The following is a 27288-nucleotide window of genomic DNA, read 5'->3' as shown; positions in this document are numbered from 1 at the left end:
AGGTGACAACTGTTATGTACAACAAGCTAGACGGAGCGCTGTTAAGATCGTGGTAACAATGGTCATGCAAGCTCTAAACGATGAAGTGCCACAGCATTGTTACGCCCTTCATCTGATAGTTGTTGGAGATCTCCTTGAGCCAAGAGTACCGTGTGTCAACCACACCTGAAACGAGAGGACATTTTCGTCAGCGAGCAAAAGCAAGCATCCAGATGTTCTTCATATACTGAATTCAAGATTGGAAGTAAACACTCACAAGTTGTATTTGAGAACGAGGACTTTCTATAGTAAGAGTAGTCCCTGCCAGCAGTGCTGTTGTAAGGGGTCCCATCACGTCGAGATTAGCACAAGGGGTAAGCGTCATGAAGGAGTGCAGGTTGCCTCCGTTTTCAGGCTACAGAACTATGGTCTCGGATGAAGGAATAACAACAGTGTTTGTGTTTATCTTTGCTAGACGAGCCCCTAAAGTGAGTGGTCAGGACAAGAAATAGATCGGCAAACAATTTATCAGCGATAGGAGCATTGCGAAAGAAAAGAAGGAAATAGAGGAAGAAAGAATGAAACTACTAACTTACCATCTGATGTGCTTAGCGCATTAGTTCCACCCTCTGAGTTACTTCTAGCCTAGTCATTCGAATTAAGGTGCATGGGACCGAAGAGCACCTTACTAAAGACGGTCATCCCGGGTTCGTTGTGTAGAGGAATGAGACCAAACTAGTTACCCACAGTAACAAGCTAGATGAAGCGTCATTCAGATTGTAACAATTGTTGTACTATCACACATGTAGGTCCTAGATGGTGAACCGCGACAGCATCAGTATGCACTTCATCCGGAAACCAACAATGTTGTTGACACCTGTCGGCTGCCAATTCTCACTTCGCCCCTCGCCTCCTTGCCAGCCGGAGAGAATTATCAGAGGATCTCCTTCCTAGATATCTCATTTTTGACTGTGCCATGGCAGCCGGACAACACCGACCCATAAGAAAACGAGGGTCGACCCAAATTTGCGCTCCGATGGATGTAACAGCAATTAGCATGGCATGTCCATTTATGAGGATAGTTAGCCTCGTGTTCATCAAATTATGCAGTGTATTTATCAAAAATCGCCTTTCTTCATGCTCGAAATAGATATGAAGAGACAATAAAATCCAGAGATTCTAATAAAATCTAGAGATTCTAATAACATGCTAAAAGTGTGTATACCACTAATTGATTGTATTTGAAGAGACAATGTTGTGTCACTACTCTCTAGAGTCTATTGGTTAAAATACTATGCTAAATGAAGCTAGACGGAGCGCCGTTCAGATCATGGTAACAATGGTCATGCAGGTTCCTAGAGGACGAAGTGTGATGGCATCGTTACACCCTTCATCCAGAATTTGTTGGGGATCTCCTGGAGCTAGGAGTACCGTGCACCAGCCACACCTGAAACTAGAGGACGTTTTCGTCAGCGACCAGAAACAAGCATCTAGATGTTCTTCATAAACTAAATTCAAGGCTGGAAGAAAACACTCACCAGCTGTGCTTTAGAATCAAGACTCGCTGTAGTGCGCGCAGTTCCTACCAGCAACGCTGTTGTAAGGGGGTCCCATCACGTCGAGAAGTAGTGCAGGTTGCCTCCGTTTTCAGGGTACTGAACTATGGCCTCGGCTGAAGCGTCAGCAATAGTGTTTGTGTTTATCATTGCTAGACGATCCCCTGAAGTGAGTGGTCAGGACAAGTAGTAGATCAGCAAACGATTTGTCAACGACATGAGCATTGCTAAAGAAAATAAGGAAATAGAGGAACGGGGAAAGAAACTACAAACTTACCATATGAGGTGGTGAGCGCATTAGCGCCATCCTCTGCGTTACTTCTAGCCCAGTCATCCGACTTAAGGTGCATGGAACCAAAGAGCATCTTCCTGAAGACAATCATCCCGGGTTGGTTGTGCAGAGGAATGAAAGCATGCTTGGGTAAACAGAAGATGCCATACTAGTTACCCACAGCAACTAGTTAGATGAAGCACCATTCAGATGGTAACAATCGTTGTAGGATCACACATGCAGGTACTAGAAGACGAACCGCCATGGTATCGGTCTGCACTTCATCTGGAAACCAGCCACGCCAGAGACACCCGCCGGCCGCCACTTCTCCCTCCGCCCGTCGCCTCCTTGCCTGCTAGAGAGAATAAAAAGAGGATCTCCTTCCTAGATATATCTTATTTTTAGTGTGCCTAGGATGCCGGACACTACCATCCCATCGGAACAGGTGGGTCGACCCAAATTTGGGTCCCATTGGTTGTAACAGCCATTACCATGGCATGCGCATTTCTGAGGATAGTTAGCCTCGTGTTTATAGAATTTTGTAGTGTATTTATTAAAAATCGCCTTTCCTCATGCTCGAAATAGAAATGAGGCCGCATGTACACCTTGTTTTTCTTTGAACCAATAAAATCTAGAGATTCTAATAACATGCTAAAAGTGTGTCTACCACTAATTGATGCTATTTTAAAAGACAATGTTGTGTCACTACTCTCTAGAGTTTTTGGTTCAAATACTATGCTAAATGAATTTATTTGGAAAGTCCACGGAATTGGAACACAATGGACGAAGAGCACAAGTGGAAACTTCTTCCTGTGGGTAAGGTGAATACTACCTCTGGTTTCTTTTTAATTATTTATTGCTCAAGTATTCTTTTTCTATTCAAAACATTATTCCTCTTTACTTTCATTTAATGGGTTAATTATTGCCATATATTCTTACACCCTCCCTCTCAGCCATTTGGGTCTCTCCCATCTTTCGCCAGGTCAGACGGATGGGCATGCAGTAAAGTGTATGCGGAGGCATGCACGTTCCACGTGGGTCTCTACCACCTGTGTTGCCTCCTCACCAGGCACGGCAGGCCATTTATCACCCTACATCACATGTGTCTGTCCAGTGTTTTGCTTCCCAATACATTTATTTTTCTTCCCTTTTTCATTTTTGGAAAAGAAACGTAAATGTTTGTGATTCCAGACCCATTAGTTAAGTTAGATTGTACACGTGAATATCGCGATGCACTACAAGAAGATCACGGACAACATGCGATAGTTTCATCCCCGATAAATAAGGGTAAAAAAGAGTTTGCTAGCCTGGTGAGAGCTAGGTAGGATTTACTTACTGCTTGCCTTTCGCTGGTTAGAACTATACTTATCTACATCAACAAGTTAGACGACGCATCGTTCAGATGGTCACAATTGTTGTTGGATTACGCATGCAGGTCCTAGACGACGAACCAACACGACACCGGTATGCACTACATCTGGAAACCAACCACGCTGGAGACACCCGCTGGCCGCCACTTCTATATTTGGAGTGTGCCAGGGCAACCGGACAGCACCGACCCATCAAAACATGTGGGTTGACCCAAATTGGGTCACGATGGTTGTAACAACCATTACCATGGCATGTGCATTTGTGAGGATAGTTAGCCTATATTTATTGTATTATGCAACGTATTAAAAAATCGCCTTTCTTCATACTCAAGACGGAAATGAGGCTGCATGTACAGCTTATTTTTCCTTGAACCAATAAAATCTAGAGATTCCGATAACATGCTAAAAGTGTGTCTACCACTAAATGATGCATTCGAAAAGACAATGTTGTGTTACTACTCTCTAGAGTCTATTGGTTCGAACACGATGCTAAATGATGCTATTTGGAAAGACGATGGAGTTGGAACACAACGGCAGAGGAGAGCGCAAGAGAAAACTGCTTCTTCTGGGTGAGGCGAATACTACCTCCGGTTTCTTTTTCATTATTTATTCCTCAAGTATTGTTTTTATATCCCTAAGATGATTCCTTCTTTACATTTATATATTGGGTTATTTATTGCCATAAATTCGTACTCCCTCCCTCTTAGTCGCTCGGGTCTCTCCCATGCTTTGTCAGGTCAGGCGGACACGCGTGCGGTAAACTGGACGCGAAGACGCGCGTGGTCCATGTGGGCACGCAATCCTGCCACGCTACAGACACCTGTCGGCTGCCGCTTCTCCCACCCGTGTTGCCTCCTTGCCAGGCAGAGTAGGCCATCTATCGCCACATATCTCATGTGTCGGTCCAATGCTTTGCTTCCCAATATTTTTTTCTTCTGTTTTTCATGTGTCGGACTACAGGAGATAGTTTCAACCCCGATGAATACGGGTAAAACGAAGATTTTGCTAGCCTGGTCAGAGCTAGGTTGGACTGACTGCCTGCCTGCCTTTTGTAGGTTACAACTGTTATCTACAACAAGCTAGATGAAGCACTATTAAGATCATGGTAACAATGGTCATGCAGGTTCTCGACGATGAAGTGCCACGTCATTGTTACGCCCTTCATCTGATAGTTGTTGGGGATCTCCTTGAGCCAGGAGTACCGTGGGTCAACCACACCTGAAACCAGAGGACATTTTCGTTCGTGAGCAGAAGCGAGCATCCAGATGTTGTTCATAAACTGAATTCAAGACCGGAAGAAAACACTCACCAGCTGTATTTGAGAACAGGGACTTGCTATATATAGTACGAGCAGTCCCTGCTAGCAGCGCTGTTGTAAGGGGTAAGCGTCGTGAAGTAGTGCAGGTTGCCTCCTTTTTCAGGGTACAGAACTATGGTCTCGGCTGAAGCGTCAACAACAGTGTTTGTGTTTATCTTTGCTAGACGAGGCCTTGAAGTGACTAGTCAGGACAAGATATAGATCAGCAAACGATTTGTCAGCGACATGAGCATTGCTAAAGAAATGAAGGAAATAGAGGAACAGGGAATGAAACTACTAACTTTCCATCTAATGTGGTGAGCGCATTAGTTCCACACTGTGAGTTACTTCTAGCCCAGTCATATGAATTAAGGTGCATGGAACCGAAGAGCATCTTGCTAAAGACGGTCATCTCGGGTTTGTTGTGCAGAGGTACGACAACATGCTTTTGTAAACAAAGGATACCAAACTAGTTACCCATAGTAACAAGCTAGATGAAGCGTCGTTAAGATTGTAACAATTGTTGTAGTATCACGCACGTAGGTCCTAGACGGCGATCCGCCACGGCATCAGTGTGCACTTCATCTGAAAACCAACAATGTTGGAGTCTATTGGTTCGAACACGATGCTAAATGATGCTATTTGGAAAGACGACGGAATTGGAACACAACGGCAGAGGAGAGCGCAAGAGGAAACTGCTTCTTTTGGGCGAGGTGAATACTACCTCCGGTTTCTTTTTCATTATTTATTGCTAAAGTATTGTTTTCCTATCCCTAACATTATTTCTTCTTCACATTCATATATTGGGTTATTTATTGCCATATATTTGTACTCCCTCTCTCTCGGTCGTTCGGGTCTCACCCATGCTTTGTCAGGTCAGGCGGACACGCGTGCATTAAACTGGACGCGAAGACGCGCGCAGTCCATGTGGGTGCGCAATCCTGCCAAGCTACAAACACCTGTCGGCTGTCACTTCTCCCACCTGAGTTGCCTCCTTGCCAGGCAGAGTAGGCCATCTATCGCCACATATCTCATGTGTCTGTCCAATGCTTTGCTTCCCAATATATTTATTTTTCTTCTGTTTTTCAATTTTTGGAAATAAACAAAAGGTTTCTGATTCCAGACCAAGCTAGATTGTACACGTAAAAACCACGACGCACGACAAGAAGATCGCGGACTACAGGAGATAGTTTCAACCCCGACAAATAAGGGTAATTAAAAAGAAGATTTTGCTAGCCTGGTCATTGCTAGGTTGGACTTCCTGCCTGCCTTTCGCAGGTTACAACTGTTATCTACAACAAGCTAGACGGAGCGCCATTAAGATCATGGTAACAATACTCATGCAGTTTCTAGACAATGAAGTGCCACGTCATCGTTACGCCCTTCATCTGATAGTTGTTGGGGATCTCCTTGAGCCAGGAGTACCGTGCGTCAACCACGCCTGAAACCTGAGGACATTTTCGTTAGCGAGCAGAAGCAAGCATCGAGATGTTCTTCATAAACTGAATTTAGTACTGCAAGAAAACACTCACTAGCTGTATTTGAGAACGGGGAATTGCTATATGGAGTACGAGCAGTCCCTGCCAGCAACGCTATTGTAAGGGGTCCCATCATGTCGAGAGTAGCGCAAGGGATAAGCGCCGCGAAGTAGTGCAGGTTGCCTTCGTTTTCAGGGTACAGAACTATGGTCTCGGCAGAAGCGCCAACAACAGTATTTGTGTATATCTTTGCTAGAGGAGCCCCTGAAGTGACTAGTCCGGACAAGAAATAGATCAATAAACAATTTGTCAACGACAGCAGCATTGCTAAAGAAAAGAAGGAAATAGAGGAATAGGGAATGAAACTACTAACTTACCATCTGATGTGGTGGGTGTGTTAGTTTCACCCTCTAAGTTACTTCGAGCCTAGTCATATGACTTAAGGTGCATGGAACCGAAGAGCATGTTGCTGAAGACGGTCATCCCGGGTTTGTTGTGCAGAGGAATGACAACATGCTTGGGTAAACAGAAGATACCAAGCTAGTTACTCACAGCAACAAGCTAGATGAAGCGTCGTTCAGATTGTAACAATTGTTGTAGTGTCACACATGTAGGTCCTAGACGGCGAACCGCCACGGCATCAATATGCACTTCATCCTGAAACCAACAATGTTGGAGACACCCACTAGCTAGCACTTCTCCCTTCGACCCTTGCCTCCTCGCCAGCCGAAGAGAGTTAAAAGAGGATCTCCTGCCTAGATATCTCATTTTTGAGTGTGCCATGGCAACCAGACACCACCGACCCATCGGAACAGGAGGGTCTACCCGAATTTGGGCTCCGATGGTTGTAACAGCTATTACCATGGCATGTGCATTTATGAGGATAGCTAGCCTCGTGTATATAGAATTATGCAGTGTATTTATCAGAAATCGCCTTTCTTTATGCTCGAAATAGATATGAGGCCGCATGTACACATTATTTTTCTTCGAACCAATAAAATCTAGAGATTCTAATAACATGCTTAAAGTGTGTATACCACTAGTTGATTGTATTTGAAAAGACAATGTTGTGTCACTATATACTCTCTGGAGTCTATTGGAGAAAATACTATGCTAAATGAAGCTAGACGGAGCGCCGTTCAGATCGTGGTAACAATGGTTATGCAGGTTCTAGACGATGAAGTGCCACGTCATCGTCACGCCCTTCATCCGATAGTTGTTGGGGATCTCCTTGAGCCAGGAGTACCGTGCGTAAACCACACCTGAAACCAGAGGACACTTTCGTTAGCGAGCAGAAGCAAGCATCTAGATGTTCTTCATAAACTGAAATAAAGACTGGAAGAAAACACTCACCAGATGTATTTGAGAATGGGGACTTGCTATATATAGTCGGAGCAGTCCTTGCTAGCAGCGCTGTTGTAAGGGTGCCCATCACTTCAAGAGTAGCGCAAGGGGTAAGCGCTGTGAAGTAGTGCAGGTTGCCTCCTTTTTCAGGGTACAGAACTATGGTCTCGGCTGAAGCGTCAACAATTGTGTTTGTGTTTATCTTTGCTAGAGGAGTCCCTGAAGTGACTGGTCAGGACAAGAAATAGATTAGCAAACGATTTCTCAACAACAGGAGCATTGCTAAAGAAAAGAAGGAAATATAGAAAAGGGAATGATACTACTAACTTACCATCTGATGTGGTGAGCGCATTAGTTCCACCCGTTGAGTTACTTTTAGGCCAGTCATACGACTTAAGGTGGATGGAACCAAAGAGCATCTTGCTGAACACGGTCATCCCAGGTTTCTTGTGCAGAGGAATGACAACATGCTTGGGTAAACAGAAGATACCAAACTAGTTACCCACAGCAACAAGATAGATGAAGCGTCGTTCAGATTGTAACCATTGTTGTAGTATCACGCATGTAGGTCCTAGATGGCGAACCGCCACGGCATCAATATGCACTTCATCTAGAAACCAACAATGTTGGAGACACCCGCCGACTGGCACTTCTACCTTCGACCCTCGCCTCCTCGCCAGCCGGAGAGAATTAAAAGAGGATCTCCTGCCTAGATACCCATTTTTTTAGTGTTCCATGGCAGCCGGACACCACCGACCCATCGGAACAGCAGGGTCGACCCAATTTGGGCTCCGATGGTAGTAACAACTATTACCATGGCATGTGCATTTATGAGGATAGCTAGCCTCGTGTTTATATAATTATGTAGTGTATTTATCAAAAAATGCCTTTCTTCATGCTCGAAAATAGATATGAGGCCGCATGTACACATTATTTTTCTTCGAACCAATAAAATCTAGAGAATCTAATAACATGCTAAAAGTGTGTATACCACTAATTGGTTGTATTTGAAAAGACAATGTTGCGTTACTACTCTCTAGAGTCTATTGGTTAAAATACTATGCTAAATGAAGCTAGATGGAGCACCGTTCAGATCATGGTAACAATGGTCATGGAGGTTCCTAGATGATGAAGTACAACGATATCGTTACACCCTTCATCCAGAAGTTGTTGGGGATCTCCTTGAGCCAGGAGTACCATGCGCCAACCACTCCTAAAACCAGAGGACGTTTTCGTCAGCGAGCAGAAGCAAGCATCTAGATGTTCTTCATAAACTGAATTCAAGACTGGAAGAAAACACTCACCAGCTGTGTTTCAGAACCGAGACTCGCTGTAGTACGCACAGTTCCTGCCAGCAATGCTATTGTAAGGGGGTCCCATCACATCCAGAATAGCGCAAATGCTAAGCATCGTGAAGCAGTGCAGGTTGCCTCCGTTTTCAGGGTACAGAACAATGGCCTCGGCTGAAGTGTCAACAATAGTGTTTGGTTTATCATTTCTAGACGAGTCCCAGAAGTGAGTGGTCGGGACAAGAAGTAGATCATTAAATGATTTGTCAGCGACAGGAGCATTGCTGAAGAGAAGAAGGAAATAGAGGAATAGGGAATGAAACTACGACCTTACCATATGAGGTGGTGAGCGCATTAGTGCCACCATATGAGTTACTTCTAGCCCAGCCATCCGACTTAAGGTGCATGGAACCAAAGAGCATCTTCCTGAAGACAATCATCTCGGGTTGGTTGTGCAGAGGAACGACAACATGCTTGGTAAACAGAAGATGCCAAACTAGTTACCCACAGCAGCTAGGTAGAAGAAGCACCGTTCAGATGGTAACAATTGCTGTAGGATCACGCATGCAGGTCATAGAAAACGAACTACCACGGCATCGGTCTGCGCTTCATCTGGAAACCAGCCACGCTAGAGACACCCGCAGGCCGCCACTTCTCCCTTCGCCCGTCGCCTCCTTGCCAGTAAGAGAGAATTAAAAGAGGATCTCCTACCTAGATATCTCTTTTTTTAGTGTGCCTTGGATGCCGGACACCACGGACCCATCGGAACAAGTGGGTCGACCCAAATTATGGTTCCGATGGTTGCAACAGCCATTACAATGGCATGTGCATTTGTGAGGATAGCTAGCCTCGTGTATATAGAATTATGTAGTGTATTTATCAAAAATCGCCTTTCTTCATGCTTGAAATAGAAATGAGGCTACATGTACACTTTATTTTTCTTTGAACCAATAAAATCTAGAGATTCTAATAACATGCTAAAAGTGTGTCTACCACTAATTGATGTTATTTTAAAAGGCAATTTTGTGTCACTACTCTCTAGAGTTTGTTGGTTCAAATACTATGATAATTGAAGCTATTTTGAAAGTCAATGGAATTGGAACACAATGGAAGAGGAGAGCGCAAGAGGAAACTTCTTTATGTGGGTGAGGCCAATACTACCTCTGGTTTCTTTTTAATTATTTATTGCTGAAGTATTCTTTTTGTATCCCAAACATTATGCCTCTTTACTTTCATTTATTGGGTTATTTATTGCCATATATTCTTACACCCTTCCTCTCGGCCGTTTGAGACTCTCCCATCCTTCACCAGTTCAGGCAGACGCGTATGCAGTAAAGTGGACGCGGAGGCACGCGCGTTCCACGTCGGTGCGCAACCCTGCCACGCTACACGCACCCGCCAGCCGCCGCTTCTCCCAGCTGCGTTGCCTCCTCACCAGGAAGGGCAGGCCATCTATCACGCTACATCACATGTGTCTGTCCAAAGTTTTGCTTCCCAATATATTTATTTTTCTTCCCTTTTTCATTTTTGGAAAAGAAACGGAAATGTTTCTGATTCTAGACCCATTAGTTAAGCTAGATTGTACATGTGAATATCGCGACGCATGACAAGAAGATCCTGGACCACATGAGATAGTTTCATCCCCGATAAATAAGGGTAAAAAAGAGTTTGCTAGCCTGGTGAGAGCTAGGTTGGATTCACTTACTGCCTGCCTTTCGCTGGTTAGAACTGTACTTATGTACATCAACAAGTTAGACGAAGCATCATTCAGATGGTCACAATTGTTGTTGGATTATGCATGCAGGTCCTAGACGACGAACCACCACGGCGTCGGTATGCATTACATCTGGAAACCAGCCACGCTAGAAGCACCTGCTGGCCGCCACTTCTATTTTTTGAGTGTGCCAGGGCAATCAAACACCACCGACCCATCAGAACATGTGGGTCGACCCAAATTGGGTTCTGATGGTTGTAATAACCATTATCATGGCATGTGAATTTATGAGGATAGTTAGCCTCGTATTTATTGTATTATGCAATGTACTAAAAAATTGCCTTTCTTTATACTCGAGATGGAAATGAGGCTGCATGTACAACTTATTTTTCCTTGAACCAATAAAATCTATAGATTCTAATAACATGCTAAAAGTGTGTCTACCACTAAATAATGCTATTTGAAAAGACAATGTTGTGTTACTATACTCTAGAGTGTATTGGTTCGAACACGATGCTAAATGATGCTATTTGGAAAGACAATGCAATTGGAACACACTGGATGAGGAGAGCGCTAGAGGAAACTGCTTCTTCTGGGTGACGCGAATACTACCTCCGGTTTATTTCTCATTATTTATTGCTCAAGTATTTTTTTTCTATCCCCAACATTATTCCTTCTTTACATTCATATATTGGTTCTTTATTGCCATACATTTCTACTCCCTCCCTCTTTGTCGTTTGGGTCTCCCCATGATTTGCTAGGTCAGGCAGACACGCGTGCCATAAACTGGACGCAAAGACGCGCGTGGTCCATGTGGGCGCGCAATCCTACCACGCTGTAGACACCCGTCGGTTGTTGCTTCTCCCACCCGCGTTGCCTCCTTGCCATGCAGGGTAGGCCATCTACCGCCACATATCACATGTGTCTGTCCAATGCTTTGCTTCCCAATATATTTATTTTTCTTCTATTTTTCATTTTTTGAAAACAAACAGAAATGTTTCTGATTTTGGACCATGCTAGACTGTACACGTGAAAACCACAACGCACGAGAAGAATATCGCGTACCACAGGAGATAGTTTCAACCCCTAAGAATAAGGGTAAAAATAAGATCTTGCTAGCCTGGTCAGAGCTAGGTTGGACTGAATCACTGCCTGCCTTTCGTAGGTTACAACTGTTATCTACAACAAGCTAGACGGAGCGCCGATTAGATCTTGGTAACAATGGATGCAGGTTCTAGACGACGAAGTGCCACGGCATCATTACGCCTTCATCCGATAGTTGTTGGGGGATCTCCTTGAGCCAGGAGTACCGTGTGTCAACCACACCTGAAACCAGAGGACATTTTTGTCAGCGAGACTGCAAGAAAACACTCACCAGTTGTATTTGAGAATCGGTACTTTCTATAGTACGAGCAGTCCCTGCTAGCAGCGCTGTTGTAAGGGGTCCCATCACGTCGAGATTAGCGCAAGGGGTAAGCGTCGTGAAGCAGTGCAGGTTGCCTCGTTTTCAGGCTACAAAACTATGGTCTCGGATGAAGCGATAACAGCAGTGTTTGTGTTTATTTTTGCTAGACGAGCCCCTAAAGTGAGTGGTCAGGACAAGAAATAGATCGGCAAACGATTTGTTAGTGAAAGGGGCATTGCTAAAGAAAAGAAGGAAATAGAGCAACAGAGAATGAAACTACTAACTTACCATCTGATGTGGTGAGCGCATTAGTTCCACCCTCTGAGTTACTTCTAGCCCAGTCATACGAATTAAGATGCATGGAACCGAAGAGCATCTTGCTGAAGACGGTCAGCCCGGGTTTGTTGTGCAGAGGAATGGCAACATGCTTGGGTAAAAAAAAGGTACCAAACTAGTTACCCACAGTAACAAGCTAGATGAAGCGTCGTTCAGATTGTAATAATTGTTGTAGTATCACGCATGTAGGTCCTAGACGGCGAACTGCCATGGCATCAGTATGCACTTCATCTAGAAACCAACAATGTTGGAGACACCTGCAGGCTGCCAATTCTCCCTTCACCCCTCGCCTCCTCGCCAGCCGGAGAGAATTAAAAGAGGATTTCTTGCCTAGATATCTTATTTTTGAAGATCATGGACCACCCAAGATAGTTTCATCCCCGATAAATAAGGGTAAAAAAGATTTTGCTAGCCTGGTGAGAGCTAGGTTGGATTCACTTACTGCCTGTCATTCGCTGGTTACAACTGTACTTATCTACATCAACAAGTTAGACGAAGCATCGTTCAGATTGTCACAATTGTTGTTGGATTATGCATGCAGGTCCTAGACGATGAACCACCATGGTGTCGGTATGCACTACGTCTGGAAACCAACCACGCTGGAAACACCCGCTGGCCGCCACTCCTATTTTTTGAGTGTGCCCGGGCAACTGGACACCATCGACCCATCAGAACGGGTGGGTCGACCCAAATTGGGTTTTGATGGTTGTAACAACCATTACGATGGCATGTGCATTTGTGAGGATAGTTATCCTCGCATTTATTGTATTATGAAATGTATTAAAAAATCGCCTTTCTTCATACTCGGGATGGAAATGAGTCTGCATGTACACCTTATTTTTCCTTGAACCAATAAAGTTTAGAGATTCTGATAACATGATAAAAGTGTGTCTACCACTGAATGATGCTATTTGAAAAGACAATGTTGTGCTACTACACTCTAGAGTCTATTGGTTCGAACACGATGCTAAGTGATGCTATTTGGAAAGACGATGGAATTGGAACACAACGGAAGAGGAGAGCGCAAGAGGAAACTGCTTCTTCTGGGTGACGCGAATACTTCCTCCGGTTTCATTATTTATTTCTCAAGTATTTTTTTCTATCCCTAACATTATTCCTTCTTTACAATCATATATTGGGTTATTTATTGCCATATATTTGTAATCCTCCCTCTCAGTCGTTTGGGTATCCCTATGCTTTGCCACGTCAGGTGGACACGCGTCCAGTAAACTGGACGTGAAGACGCGCGTGGTCCTTGTGGGCGCACAATCCTACCACGCTGCGGACACCCGTCGGTTGCCGCCTGTCCCACCCGCGTTGCCTCCTTGCTAGGCAGGGTAGGCCATCTACCGCCACATATCACATGTGTCTGTCCAATGCTTTGCTTCCCAATATATTTATTTTTCTTCTGTTTTTCAGTTTTTTGAAAATAAACAGAAATGTTTCTGATTCCGAACCAAGCTAGACTGTACACGTGAAAACCACGACGCACGAGAAGAATATTGCGGACCACAGGAGATAGTTTCAACCCCGATGAATAAGGGTAAAAAGAAGATATTGCTAGCCTAGTGAAAGCTAGGTTGGACTAACTGACTACCTGCCTTTCACAGGTGACAACTGTTATGTACAACAAGCTAGACGGAGCGCCGTTAAGATCGTGGTAACAATGGTCATGCAAGTTCTAAACGATGAAGTGCCACAGCATTGTTACGCCCTTCATCCGATAGTTGTTGGGGATCTCCTTGATCCAGGAGTACCATGTGTCAACCACACCTGAAACCAGAGGACATTTTCGTCAGCGAGCAAAAGCAAGCATCTAGATGTTCTTCATAAACTGAATTCAAGACTGGAAGTAAACACTCACAAGCTGTATTTGAGAACGGGGACTTTCTATAGTACGAGCAATCCCTGCCAACAGCGCTGTTGTAAGGGGTCCCATCACGTCGAGATTAGCACAAGGGGTAAGCGTCGTGAAGCAGTGCAGGTTGCCTCCGTTTTCAGGCTATAGAACTATGGTCTCAGATGAAGCAATACCAACAGTGTTTGTGTTTATCTTAGCTAGACGAGCCCCTAAAGTGAGTGCTTAGGACAAGAAATAGATCGGCAAACGATTTATCAGCGACAGGAGCATTGCTAAAGAAAAGAAGGAAATAGAGGAACAAAGAATGAAACTACTAACTTACCATCTGATGTGGTGAGCACATTAGTTCCACCCTCTGAGTTACTTCTAGCCCAGTCATACAAATTAAGGTGCATGGAACCGAAGAGCACCTTACTGAAGACGGTCATCCTGGGTTCGTTGTGCAGAGGAATCACAACATGCTTTGGTAAACGAAAGATACCCACAGTAACAAGCTAGATGAAGCGTCATTCATATTGTAACAATTGTTGTACTATCACGCATGTAGGTCCTAGACGGCGAACCGCGATGGCATCAGTATGCATTTCATTCGGAAACCAACAATGTTGTTGACACCTGTCGGCTACCAATTGTCCCTTCGCCCCTCGCCTCCTCGCCAGGCAGAGAGAATTATAAGAGGATCTCCTGCCTAGATATCTCATTTTTGAGTGTGCCATGGCAGCCGGACAACACCGACCCATCAGAAAAGGAGGGTCGACCCAAATTTGGGCTCAGATGGATGTAACAGCAATTATCATGGCAGGTCCATTTATGAGGATAGTTAGCCTCGTGTTTATAGAATTATGCATGTATTTATCAAAAATCGCCTTTCTTCATGCTCGAAATAGATATGCGGCCGCATGTACACATTATTTTTCTTCGAACCAATTATATCTAGAGATTCTAATAACATGCTAAATGTGTGTATACCACTAATTGATTGTATTTGAAGAGAAAATGTTGTGTCACTACTCTCTAGAGTCTATTGGTTAAAATACTATGCTAAATGAAGCTAGACGGAGCGCCGTTCAGATCATGGTAACAATGATCATGCAGGTTCCTAGAGGACGAAGTGTGATGGCATCGTTACACCCTTGATCCAGAAGTTGTTGGGGATCTCCTTGAGCTAGGAGTATCGTGCGCCAACCACACCTGAAACTAGAGGACGTTTTCGTTAGCGACCAGAAACAAGCATCTAGATGCTCTTCATAAACTAAATTCAACACTGGAAGAAAACACTCACCATCTTTGCTTTAGAATCGAGACTCACTGTAGTACACACAGTTCCTGCCAGCAACGCTGTTTTAAGGGGGTCCCATCACGTCGAGAATAGCACAAGTGGTAAGCACCTTGAAGCAGTGCAGGTTGCCTCCGTTTTCAGGGTACAGAATTATGGCCTCGGCTGAAGCGTCAACAACAGTGTTTGTGTTTATCATTGCTAGACGAGCCCCTGAAGTGAGTGGTCAGGACAAGTAGTAGATCAACAAACAATTTGTCAGCGATGTGAGCATTGCTAAAGAAAATAAGGAAATAGAGGAACGGGGAAAGAAACTATGAACTTACCATATGAGGTGGTGAGCGCATTACCGCCATCCTCTGAGTTACTTCTAGCCGAGTCATCCGACTTAAGGTACATGGAACCAAAGAGCATCTTCCTGAAGACAGTCATCCCGGGTTGGTTGTGCAGAGGAATGAAAGCATGCTTGGGTAAACAGAAGATTCCATAACAACTAGTTAGATGAAGCACCATTTAGATGGTAACAATTGTTGTAGGATCACGCATGCAGGTACTAGAAGACGAACCGCCACGGTATCGGTCTGCACTTCATCTGGAAACCAGCCACGCTAGAGACACCTGCCGGCCGCCACTTCTACCTCCGCCCGTCGCCTCCTTGACAGCTAGAGAGAACTAAAAGAGGATCTCCTGCCTATATATCTCTTATTTTGAGTGTGCCGTGGATGCCGGACACCACCGTCCCGTCGGAACAGGTGGGTCGACCCAAATTTGGGTCCCGATGGTTGTAACAGCCATTACCATGGCATGCGCATTTGTGAGGATAGTTAGCCTCGTGTTTATAGAATTATGTAGTGTATTTATTAAAAATTGCCTTTCCTCATGCTCGAAATAGAAATGATGCCGCATGTACACCTTATTTTTCTTTCAACCAACAAAATCTAGAGATTCTAATAACATGCTAAAAGTGTGTCTACCACTAATTGATGCTGTTCTAAAAGACAATGTTGTGACACTACTCTCCAGAGTTTGTTGGTTCGAATACTATGCTAAATGAAGTTATTTGGAAAGTTGATGGAATTGGAACACAATGGACGAGGAGAGCACAAGAGGAAACTTCTTCCTGTGGGTGAGGCGATTGCTACCTCTGGTTTCTTTTTAATTATTTATTGCTCAAGTATTCTTTTTCTATCCAAAACATTATTCCTCTTTACTTTCATTTATTGGGTTATTTATTGCCATATATTCTTACACCCTCCCTCTCCGCCATTTGGGTCTCTCCCATCCTTCGCCAGGTCAGACGGATGGGCATGCAGTCAAGTGGACGCGGAGGCATGCGCGTTCCACGTGGGTCTCTCCCACCCGTGTTGCCTCCTCACCAGGCAGGGCAGGCCATCTATCTCCCTACATCACATGTGTCTGTCCAGTGTTTTGCTTCCAAATACATTTATTTCTCTTCCCTTTTTCATTTTTGGAAAAGAAACGTAAATGTTTGTGATTCCAGACCCATTAGTTAAGATAGATTGTACACATGAATATCGAGATGCACTACAAGAAGATCACGGACCACATGCGATAGTTTCATCCCCGATAAATAAGGGTAAAAAAGAGTTTGCTAGCCTGGTGAGAGCTAGGTTGGATTGACTTACTACCTGCCTTTCGCTGGTTAGAACTATACTTGTCTACATCAACAAGTTAGACCAAGCATCGTTCAGATGGTCACAATTGTTGTTGGATTAGGCATGCAGGTCCTAGACGACGAACCACCACGGCAACGGTATGCACTACATCTGGAAACCAGCCACGCTGGAGACACCCGTTGGCCGCCACTTCTATTTTTGGAGTGTGGCAGGGCAACCGGACAGCACCGACCCATCAAAACATGTGGGTCGACCCAAATTGGGTCGCGATGGTTGTAACAACCATTACCATGGCATGTGCATTTGTGAGGATATTTAGCCTCGTATTTATTGTATTATGCAACGTATTAAAAAATCGCCTTTCTTCATACTCAAGACGGAAATGAGGCTCCATGTACAGCTTATTTTTCCTTGAACCAATAAAATCTAGAGATTCTGATAACATGCTAAAAGTGTGTCTACCACTAAATGATGCATTCGAAAAGACAATGTTGTGTTACTACTCTCTAGAGTCTATTGGTTCGAACACGATGCTAAATGATGCTATTTGGAAATGCGATGGAGTTGGAACACAACGGCAGAGGAGAGCGCAAGAGAAAACTGCTTCTTCTGGGCGAGGCGCGCTACCTCCTGTTTCTTTTTCATTATTTATTTCTCAAGTATTGTTTTTCTATCCCTAAGATTATTCCTTCTTTACATTTATATATTGGGTTATTTTTTGCCATATATTCGTACTCCCTCCCTCTCAGTCGTTCGGGTCTCTCCCATGCTTTGTTAGGTCAGGCGGACAAGCGTGCGGTAAACTGGACGCGAATACGCGCGCGGTCCATGTGGGCGCACAATCCTGCCACGCTACAGACACCTGTCGGCTGCCGCTTCTCCCACCCGTGTTGCCTCCTTGCCAGGCAGAGTAGGCCATCTATCACCACATACCTCATGCGTCTGTTCAATGCTTTGCTTCCCAATATATTTATTTTTCTTCTGTTTTTCATTCTTTGAAAATAAACAAAAAGGTTTCTGATTCCAAACCAAGCTAGACTGTACATGTGAAAACCACGACGCACGACAAGAAGATTGTGGACTACAGGAGATAGTTTCAACCCCGACGAATAAGGCTAAAAAGAAAATTTTGCTAGCCTGGTCAGAGCTAGGTTGGACTGACTTCCTGCGTGCCTTTCACAGGTTACAAATGTTATCTACAACAAGCTAGACGAAGCACCGTTAAGATCATGGTAACAATAGTCATGCAGGTTCTAGACGACAAAGTGCCACGTCATCATTACGCCCTTCATCTGATAGTTGTTGGGGATCTCCTTGAGCCAGGAGTACCATGGGTCAACCACACCTGAAAACAGAGGACATTTTCGTTCACGAGCAGAAGCAAGCATCTAGATGTTCTTCATAAACTGAATTCAAGACTGGAAGAAAACGCTCACCAGCTGTATTTGAGAACGGGGACTTGCTATATATAGTACGAGCAGTCCCTGCCAGCAGCGCTGTTGTAAGGGGTCCCATCACATCGGGAGTAGCACAAGGGGTAAGGGTCGTGAAGTAGTGCAGGTTGCCTCCTTTTCGGGGTATAAAACTATGGTCTCGGCTGAAGCGTCAACAACAATGTTTGTGTTTATCTTTGCTAGACGAGCCCCTGAAGTGACTAGTCAGGACAAGATATAGATCAGCAAAGGATTTGTCGAGCGACATGAGCATTGCTAAAGAAAAGAAGGAAATGGAGGAACAGGGAACGAAACTACTAACTTACCAGCTAATGTGGTGAGCGCATTAGTTATACCGTCTGAGTTACTTCTAGCCCAGTCATATGAATTAAGGTGCATGGAACCGAAGAGCATCTTGCTAAAGACGGTCATCTCGGGTTTGTTGTGCAGAGGAACGACAACATGCTTGGGTAAACAAAAGATACCAAACTAGTTACCTACAGTAACAAGCTAGATGAAGCATCGTTCAGATTGTAACAATTGTTGTAGTATCACACATGCAGGTCCTTGACGGCGAACCGCTACGGCATTAGTATGCACTTCATCCAAGAACCAACAAGGTTGGAGACACCCACCGGCTGGCACTTCTCCCTTCGCCCATCGCCTCCTCAGCAGCTTGAGAGAATTAAAAGATGATCTCCTGCCTAGATATCTTATTTTTGAGTGTGCCATGGCAGGCGGACACCACCGACCCATCAGAAAAGGAGGGTCGACCCAAATTTGGGCTCCGATGGATGTAACAGCTATTACCATGGCATGCGCATTTATGAGGATAGTTAGCCTAGTGTTTATAGAATTATGTAGTGTATTTATCAAAAATCGCCTTTCTTCATGCCCGAACTAGATATGAGGCGGCATGTACACATTATTTTTCTTCGAACCAATAAAATCTAGAGATTCTAATAACATGCTAAAAGTGTGTATACCACTAATTGATTGTATTTAAAAGGACAATAAAGAACCCAAAGCGGATGGTATCCTACTGCAAGGGTGGTCTTAAGAATCCCTTTTCGAGAAATCTCCTCCAAATCACCAATATGACTATCGAAATCTTGTGTCACTAGTCTCAAGAGTCTATTGGTTGAAATACTATGTTAAATGAAGCTAGACGGAGCGCCATTCAGATCATGGCAACAATGGTTATGCAGGTTCCTAGACGACAAAGTGCGACGGCAACGATACACCCTTCATCCAGAAGTTGTTGGGGATCTCCTTGAGCTAGGAGTACCGTGCGCCAACCACACCTGAAACCAGAGGACGTTTTTGTCAGCGAGCATAAGCAAGCATCTAGATGTTCTTCATAGACTGAATTCAAGACTGGAAGAAAACACTCACCAGCTGTGTTTCAGAACTGAGACTCGCTGTAGTACGCGCAGTTCCTGCCAGCAACGCTGTTGTAAGGGGGTCCCATCACATCAAGAATAACGCAAGTGGTAAGCACCGTGAAGCAGTGCAGGTTGCCTCCATTTTCGGGGTACAGAACTATGGCCTCGACTGAAGCATCAACAATAGTGTTTGTGTTTATCATTGCTAGATGAGCCCTTGAAGTGAGTGGTCAGGACAAGAAGTAGATCAGCAAACAATTTGTCAGCGACAGGAGCATTGCTACAGAAAAGAAGGAAATAGAGGAACGGGGAATGAAACTACGAACTTACCATATGAGGTGGTGAGTGCATTAGTGCCACCCCCTGAGTTACTTCTAGCCTAGTCATCCGACTTAAGTTGCATGGAACAAAACAGCCTCTTCCTGAAGACAGTCATCCCGGGTTGGTTGTGCAGAGGAATGACATCATGCTTGGGTAAACAGAATATACCAAACTAGTTACCCACAAAAACTAGGTAGACGAAGCACCATTCAGATGGTAAAAATTGTTGTAGGATCACGCATGCAGGTCCTAGAAGACGAACCGCCACGGCATCGGTCTGCACTTTATCTGGAAACCGGCCATGCTAGAGACACCCCCCGACCGCCACTTCTCCCTCCGCCCGTCGCCTCCTTGCCATCCAAAGAGAATTAAAAGATGATCTCCTACCTAGATATCTCTTTTTTTAGTGTGCCTTCGATATCGGACACCACCGACCCATCGGAACAGGTGGATCGACCCAAATTTTGGTTCCGATGGTTGTAATAGCCATTACCATGGCATGCACATTTGTGAGGATAGTTAGCCTCGTGTTATAGAATTATGTATTGTATTTATCAAAAATCGCCTTTCTTCATGCTTGAAATAGAAATGAGGCCGCATGTACACCTTATTTTCTTTTAACCAATAAAATATAGAGATTCTAATGACATGCTAAAAGTGTGTCTACCACTAATTGATGCGATTTTAAAAGACAGTGTTGTGTCACTACTCTCTAGAGGCTGTTGGTTCAAATACTATGCTAAATGAAGCTATTTCGAAAGTCGGAATTGGAACACAATGGAGGAGGACAGCACGAGAGGAAACTTCTTCCTGTGGTGAGGCGAATACTACCTCTGATTTCTTTTTAATTATTTATTGCTCAAGTATTCTTTTTCTATCCCAAACATTATTTCTTCTTTACTTTCATGTATTGGGTTATTTATTGCCATATATTCTTACACCCTCCCTCTCAGCCGTTTGGGTCTCTCCCATGCTTCGCCAGGTCAGGCAGACGTGGATGCAGTAAAGTGGACGCAGAGGCACGCGTGTTCAACATTGGCGCGCAAGCCTGCCACGCTATAGACACACGCCAGCCGCCGCTACTCCCACCCACGTTGCCTCCTCACCAGGCAGGGCAGGCCATCTATCACCCTACATCACATGTGTCTATCCAATGTTTTTCTTACCAATATATTTATTTTTCTTCCCTTTTTAATTTTTGGAAAACAAACAGAAATGTTTCTGATTCCAGACCCACTAGTTAAGCTAGATTGTACACGTGAATATCGCGACGCACGACAAGAAGATCACGGACCACATGAGATAGTTTCATCCCCTATAAATGAGTGTAAAAAGAGTTTGCTAGCTTGGTGAGAGCTCGGTTGGATTGGCTTACTGCCTGTCTTTCGCTGGCTAGAATTGTACTTATCTACATCAAGAAGTTAGACGAAGCATCGTTCAAATGGTCACAATTGTTGTTGGATTATGCATGCAGGTCCTAGACGACGAACCACCACGGCATCGGTATGCACTACATCTGGAAACCAGCCAGGATGGAGACACCCGCTGGCCGCCACTTCTATTTTTTGAGTGTACCAGGGCAACCGGACACCACCGACCCATCAGAACAGGTGGGTCGACCCAAATTGGGTTCCGATGGTTGTAACAACCATTACCATGGTCCATTTGTGAGTATAGTTAGCCTCGTATTTATTGTATTATGCAATGTATTAAAAAATCGCCTTACTTCATACTCAAGATGGAAATGAGGCTGCATGTACAACTTATTTTTCTTTCAACCAATAAAATGTAGAGAATGTAATAACATGCTAAAAGTGTGTCTACCACTAAATGATGCTATTTGAAAAGACAATGTTGTCTTACTACTCTCTAGAGTCTATTGGTTCGAACACGGTGCTAAATGATGCTATTTGGAAAGATGATGGAACTGGAACACAACGGAAGAGGAGAGCGCAAGAGGAAACTGCTTCTTCTCGGCGAGGCGAATACCACCTCCAGTTTCTTTTTCATTATTTATTGCTCAAGTATTGTTTTTCTATCCCTAACATTGTTCCTTCTTTACATTCATATATTGGGTTACTTATTGCAATATATTCGTACTCCCTCCCTCTCAGTCGTTCGGGTCTCACCCATGCTTTGTTAGGTCAAGCGGACACGCGTGCGGTAAATTGGACGCGAAGACGCGCGTGGTCCATGTGGGCTTGCAATCCTGCCACGCCGCAGACACCTGTCGGCTGCCGCTTCTCCCACCCGCGTGGCCTGCTTGCCAGGTAGGGTAGGCGATCTATCGCCACATATCACATGTGTCTGTCCCATGCTTTGCTTCCCAATATATTTATGTTTCTTCATTTTTTGAAAATAAATAGAAAGGTTTCTGTACACGTGAAAACCACGATGCACGATGAGAAGATCGCGGACAACAGGAGATAGTTTCAACCCCGACGAATAAGGGTAAAAAGAAGATCTTGCTAGCCTGGTCAGAGCAAGGTTGGAGTGACTGACTACCTACCTTTCATGGATTACAACTGTTATTTACAACAAGCTAGACGGAGCGCCGTTAAGATCTCGGTAACAATGGTCATGCAGGTTCTAGACGACGAAGTGCCATAGCATCATTGCGCCCTTCATCCGATGGTTGTTGGGGATCTCATTGAGCCAGGAGCACCATGCGTCAACCACACCTGAAACCAGAGGACATTTTCGTCAGCGAGCAGAAGCAAGCATCCAGATGTTCTTGATAAACTGAATTCAAGACTGGAAGAAAACACTCACAAGTTGTATTTGAGAACGGGGACTTGTTATAGTACGCGCAGTCCCTGCCAGCAGCGCTGTTGTAAGGGGTCCCATCACGTCGAGAATAGCGGAAGTGGTAAAAGCCGTGAAGCAATGCAGGTTGCCTCCATTTTCAGGGTACAGAACTATGGTCTCGGCTGAAGCGTCAACAACAGAGTTTGCTAGACGAGCCCCTGAAGTGAGTGGTCAGGACAAGAAATAGATGTAACGCCCGGATAATCAAGCTACAGTTAGCCCCTGCTAATGATGCCAATTCATCACTATTACTGTTGCTAATCTCACTTTGATTCAAAACCCAAATTCTTATTCAAAATAAAGTCAAAATTTCAAGTTTTCAAATGACAAAACTAAAATGTTCAAGGAGATGCAAATATTCCATAACTAATTATGGTGGGGAACCAACATTTTTGCAATGTGCTTACATGCCCTAAACTTATTAAAATAGTGGTTAAAACAATTATTTAAACGCTATTTAAATTATAAAAATACTAAACTAATTTATTTAACTACTGAACTAATTTGGCAGTAGCCTAATTTTTAATAATAATTTAGGCTCAAGTTCTGTATTTTGTAAGGCTATTTTGTTTTAAGAACAAATAGGAAAAACAGAAAAACTTTTAGGAGAAAAATAAAAGTTTCAAAAAAATAAAATTATAGGGGGAAGCCCCCTGCATCACCTGGGCTTCGGCCCACCCGAGCCAGCTGGCCCAACTAGGCCGGTCCACTCCCTCTCCCCGGTCGCTTCCTGTTCCTCCGACCGGGCAGGACCGCACGCGCCCGTCACCGTCCAGCCACCTCATCGGCGACGCCTGGCAAGGGGATAAGTGCTGCGTTGGACCTCCCCGCTCGCCAAAATATCTCCCACACCCGCCACTTGCTCTCTCCTCCCTCCCTGGTCCTCTCCGCCTCGCCCCCCTTGCCAGATCCCTCCTCCCGTACGCGTCCATCGCCTCACCGCTGAGCAGACCGCGGCCACCGTCGTCCCCAAGCCGCGCCACCGTGCCAGGAAGGACCCCCGCCAGCCACTACGACCTTCGGTGCTACTAAACCGAGCCGGGAGTCACCGCAGCGTCCACTCCACCGTCGACTTCCACCTTCGGACGCGCCGAAGATCGCCGCCGATTCCGCCTCGCCTCTACGATCCCGTTCCCCCACCGGCCTTTTGTGAGCCGCACGGTGAGCTCCACCCCTTCCTCTCCCCGTCCTTTCTCCGTTTCCACGTAGTAGCAAGCTATGCACGACGCGTCGCCATTGCCGTGCCATTGCTCCGCTGTCGAGCTCGCTACCGTCGCGGCAGGGCCCTTCCCAGTCTGCCGAGCTCACCAACGCGCTTGTGGCTTCAAGTAGTCGTCGTACTACTTGTGCTCCGTCCGTTTTCCCGTTGCATTCGTCGCTCGCGAGCTTGCCGTGATTCAGGTCCCCGCCATTCTCGCCGCTGGCGACGTTCCGGCCATTCACGAGTCCAACCAGTAGCGCCATCGCGCGTGCAACGTCGAGTCGCGTTGAACACACCTAGACACGGGTCCAGAGACCCACCTGTAGAGGGGATGAACCCCGGGTAGGCAACGGAACCCGGATCCTTTTCAAAAATGACGGGGCTAGCATTGCCCCTCAATCCGGCCCGTGCTTGGCCGGGTCACCCGACCCGGCCAAGCCCCCTGACCCGGCCAAACTCTCTAACCCGCCCGGACTCCTCGACTCGGCTCCAGCAACCAGCTCAAGACAGCCGAACCCGGCACACCAAGACTTCTCCAACAAGCCAGCTCCACCCTTTGGCGCGTTCCTCAACCCGGCCGCGGGTCAGCTCCCGTCCCATCCCAGCCGTACGATGGGACGAGTCTCCACCAACCGATGATCGAGGCAACAGTGCCCCACCCGTGCCTGTGGTCAGCCAGGGCATGGCAACAGTGCCCCACCTACCCGCTGACCAGGGCTGGCATGGCAACAGTGCAACCACCATCACCAATGATGCCAGCAAGCGGCGACCTGACGGAGCGCCACTATAGCCGACTCAACCCGGCCACTCCCTGACGATCGACAAGACGGACAACAGTGCCCTCGTACCCGGCAGGCCCCGTGCCCGGAGATCCCGGCGAGCCCTGGCCCCCGGCGTGTCCCAGCGCCGGCTTCCAGGACAATGACAACCCGGCCCCACGGCCTTGTAACATTACCATTGTATCCATGGGGGGGTTGACCTATAAAACCCCCGCCGAGCTCTCATGCAGATGGGCGATCGAACACAGAGAAACCAGAAACCACTCATCCACTCACGTAGCAAGCCACACCAGAGGAGAGGGAGTAGCCTAAGCCTTGACCTGCCTTCCTTCTTCCTCCATACAGCTCTAGGAGCAACTCTGTACTGTTATGTAACGCCCACGATGCGGCTATATCTCCCACGTGTCGAGGCACGACTTAGAGGCATAACCGCATTGTGGTTTTGTCGCAAGAAGGGTCATCTTCACACAATCCCATGTAATGAACAAGAATGGGATAAAGAGTTGGCTTACAATCGCCACTTCACACAATACATAAATATAATTCATACATCATCCAAAATACACACATAGACCGACTACGGTCAAAAATCCAAATGAAAATAAGATAACCGCAAATGCTAGATCCCCGATCGTCCCAACTGGGCTCCACTACTGATCATCAGGAAAAGACACATAGTAACGACCACGTTCCTCATCGAACTCCCACTTGAGGTCGATCCCATCATCTGCACTGGCATCGTCGGCACCTGCAACTGTTTTGGTAGAATCTGTGAGTCACGAGGACTCAGCAATCTCACACTCGCGAGATCAAGACTATTTAAGCTTATAGGAAAAGATGGTGTAATGAGGTGGAGCTGCAGCAGGCAATAAGCATATATGGTGGCTAACATACGCAAAAGAGAGCGAGAAGAGAAGCAACGGAACGGTCGTCAACTAGTAATGACCAAGAAGTGATCCTGAACTCCTACTTACGTCATTCATAATGCAAGTCGTGTTCACTTCCCGGACTCTGCCGAGAAGAGACCATCACGGCTACACACACGATTGATGTATTTTAACTGGGTCAAGTGAAAAGTTCTCTACAACCGGACATTAACAAATTCCCATCTGCCGCATAACCGCGGGCACGGCTTTCGAAAGATAAATACCCTGCAGGGGTGTCCCAACTTAGCCCATCATAAGCTCTCACGGTCAACGAAGGATAAACCTTCTCCCAGAAAGACCCGATCAGTCTCGGAATCCCGGTTTACAAGACATTTCGACAATGGTAAAACAAGACCAGCAAAGCCGCCCGAATGTGCCGACAAATCCCGATAGGAGCTGCACATATCTCGTTCTCAGGGCACACCAGATGAACACTACGTACAACTAAAACCAATCCTCGAGTTTCCCCAAGGTGGCGCTGCAAGTGGCTCTAGTTTGGACCAACACTCAGAGGAACACTGGCCCGGGGGTTTAAATAAAGATGACCCTCGGGCTCGCGAAAACCCGGGGGAAAAGGCTTAGGTGGCAAATGGTAAAACCAAGGTTGGGCCTTGCTGGAGGAGTTTTATTCAAGGCGAACTGTCAAGGGGGTCCCATAAATCACCCAACCGCGTAAGGAACGCAAACTCAAGGAACATAATACCGGTATGACAGAAACTAGGGCGGCAAGAGTGGAACAAAACACCAGGCATAAGGCCGAGCCTTCCACCCTTTACCTAATATATAGATGCATTAATATAATAAGAGATATTGTGATATCCCAACATATCCATGTTCCAACATGGAACCAACTTCATCTTCACCTGCAACTAGCAACGCTATAAGAAGGGCTGAGCAAAAGCGGTAACTTAGCCAAACAATGGTTTGCTAGGAAAGGATGGTTAGAGGCTGACATGGCAGTATGGGAGGCATGATATAGCAAGTGGTAGGTAGCGCAGCATGGCAATAGAACGAACAACTAGCAAAGCAAAGATAGAAGTGATTTTGAGGGGTGGTCATCTTGCCTGCAAGGTTCTCAGAGTTGTCGAAAGCTTGATCCTCGTAAGCGTACTCAACAGGTTCCTCGTTCACGAACTCGTCTCCGGGCTCTACCCAAGACAAGAACACAAGCAACGGAACCACAATCAATCACGGGAAATGCACAAGCATCATGATGCAATACATGAATGATATGCAAGATATGATATGCGATGCGTATGCGTGCTCCCGGAGGAAAATGATGAACAAGGCAGTAACTTGGCAAACCCAGCATGCCACTGGAAAGATGAGATGATTTCCGTCGAAATCGATATAAAGATCACCGGAAACGGATGCACGGTTTGCAAATGGCAAGCAAAATAAGAATGACACGAATCTGCGATTAACAGCATGATAGCACTTAGAATGCAACAAGTAACAATGCTACAGCGCTCCAACATAGAAACAAAGCATATGACAGTAATCTACAGGAGATGCTTGACAAAAAAAGAACACTGAGCTACGGCTAGTTCACAACATAACAGGTTCAAACAAGCATGACAAAAGTGCAAAAGATAACAGGTTCACAGACTTGGTGAAATTAC

The 27288-nt window shown here is 45.5% G+C and overlaps 8 pseudogenes; all 8 read right to left on the bottom strand.

Annotated features, from left to right (window-relative positions):
- Nucleotides 1-4245: 4245 nt before the first annotated feature.
- LOC109764421 (plant cysteine oxidase 2-like) lies at nt 4246-4946 on the bottom strand (annotated as a pseudogene).
- A 611-nt stretch (nt 4947-5557) lies between these two features.
- On the bottom strand, nt 5558-6815 carry LOC120972890 (plant cysteine oxidase 1-like; annotated as a pseudogene).
- Nucleotides 6816-7121: 306 nt separating this feature from the next.
- LOC109764422 (plant cysteine oxidase 2-like) lies at nt 7122-7732 on the bottom strand (annotated as a pseudogene).
- A 684-nt stretch (nt 7733-8416) lies between these two features.
- On the bottom strand, nt 8417-12064 carry LOC141039217 (plant cysteine oxidase 2-like; annotated as a pseudogene).
- Nucleotides 12065-13720: 1656 nt separating this feature from the next.
- Nucleotides 13721-14328, bottom strand: LOC141022960 (plant cysteine oxidase 3-like; annotated as a pseudogene).
- Nucleotides 14329-14931: 603 nt separating this feature from the next.
- On the bottom strand, nt 14932-15689 carry LOC109764424 (plant cysteine oxidase 2-like; annotated as a pseudogene).
- A 2377-nt stretch (nt 15690-18066) lies between these two features.
- LOC109764425 (plant cysteine oxidase 2-like) lies at nt 18067-19426 on the bottom strand (annotated as a pseudogene).
- A 32-nt stretch (nt 19427-19458) lies between these two features.
- Nucleotides 19459-24224, bottom strand: LOC109764426 (plant cysteine oxidase 2-like; annotated as a pseudogene).
- Between the last annotated feature and the right edge of the window lie 3064 nt (nt 24225-27288).

This window comes from Aegilops tauschii, chromosome 1 (genome assembly GCF_002575655.3).
Source record: "Aegilops tauschii subsp. strangulata cultivar AL8/78 chromosome 1, Aet v6.0, whole genome shotgun sequence".
Taxonomy (NCBI): Eukaryota; Viridiplantae; Streptophyta; class Magnoliopsida; order Poales; family Poaceae; genus Aegilops; species Aegilops tauschii.
This window is presented reverse-complemented; position numbering and strand designations above follow the sequence as displayed.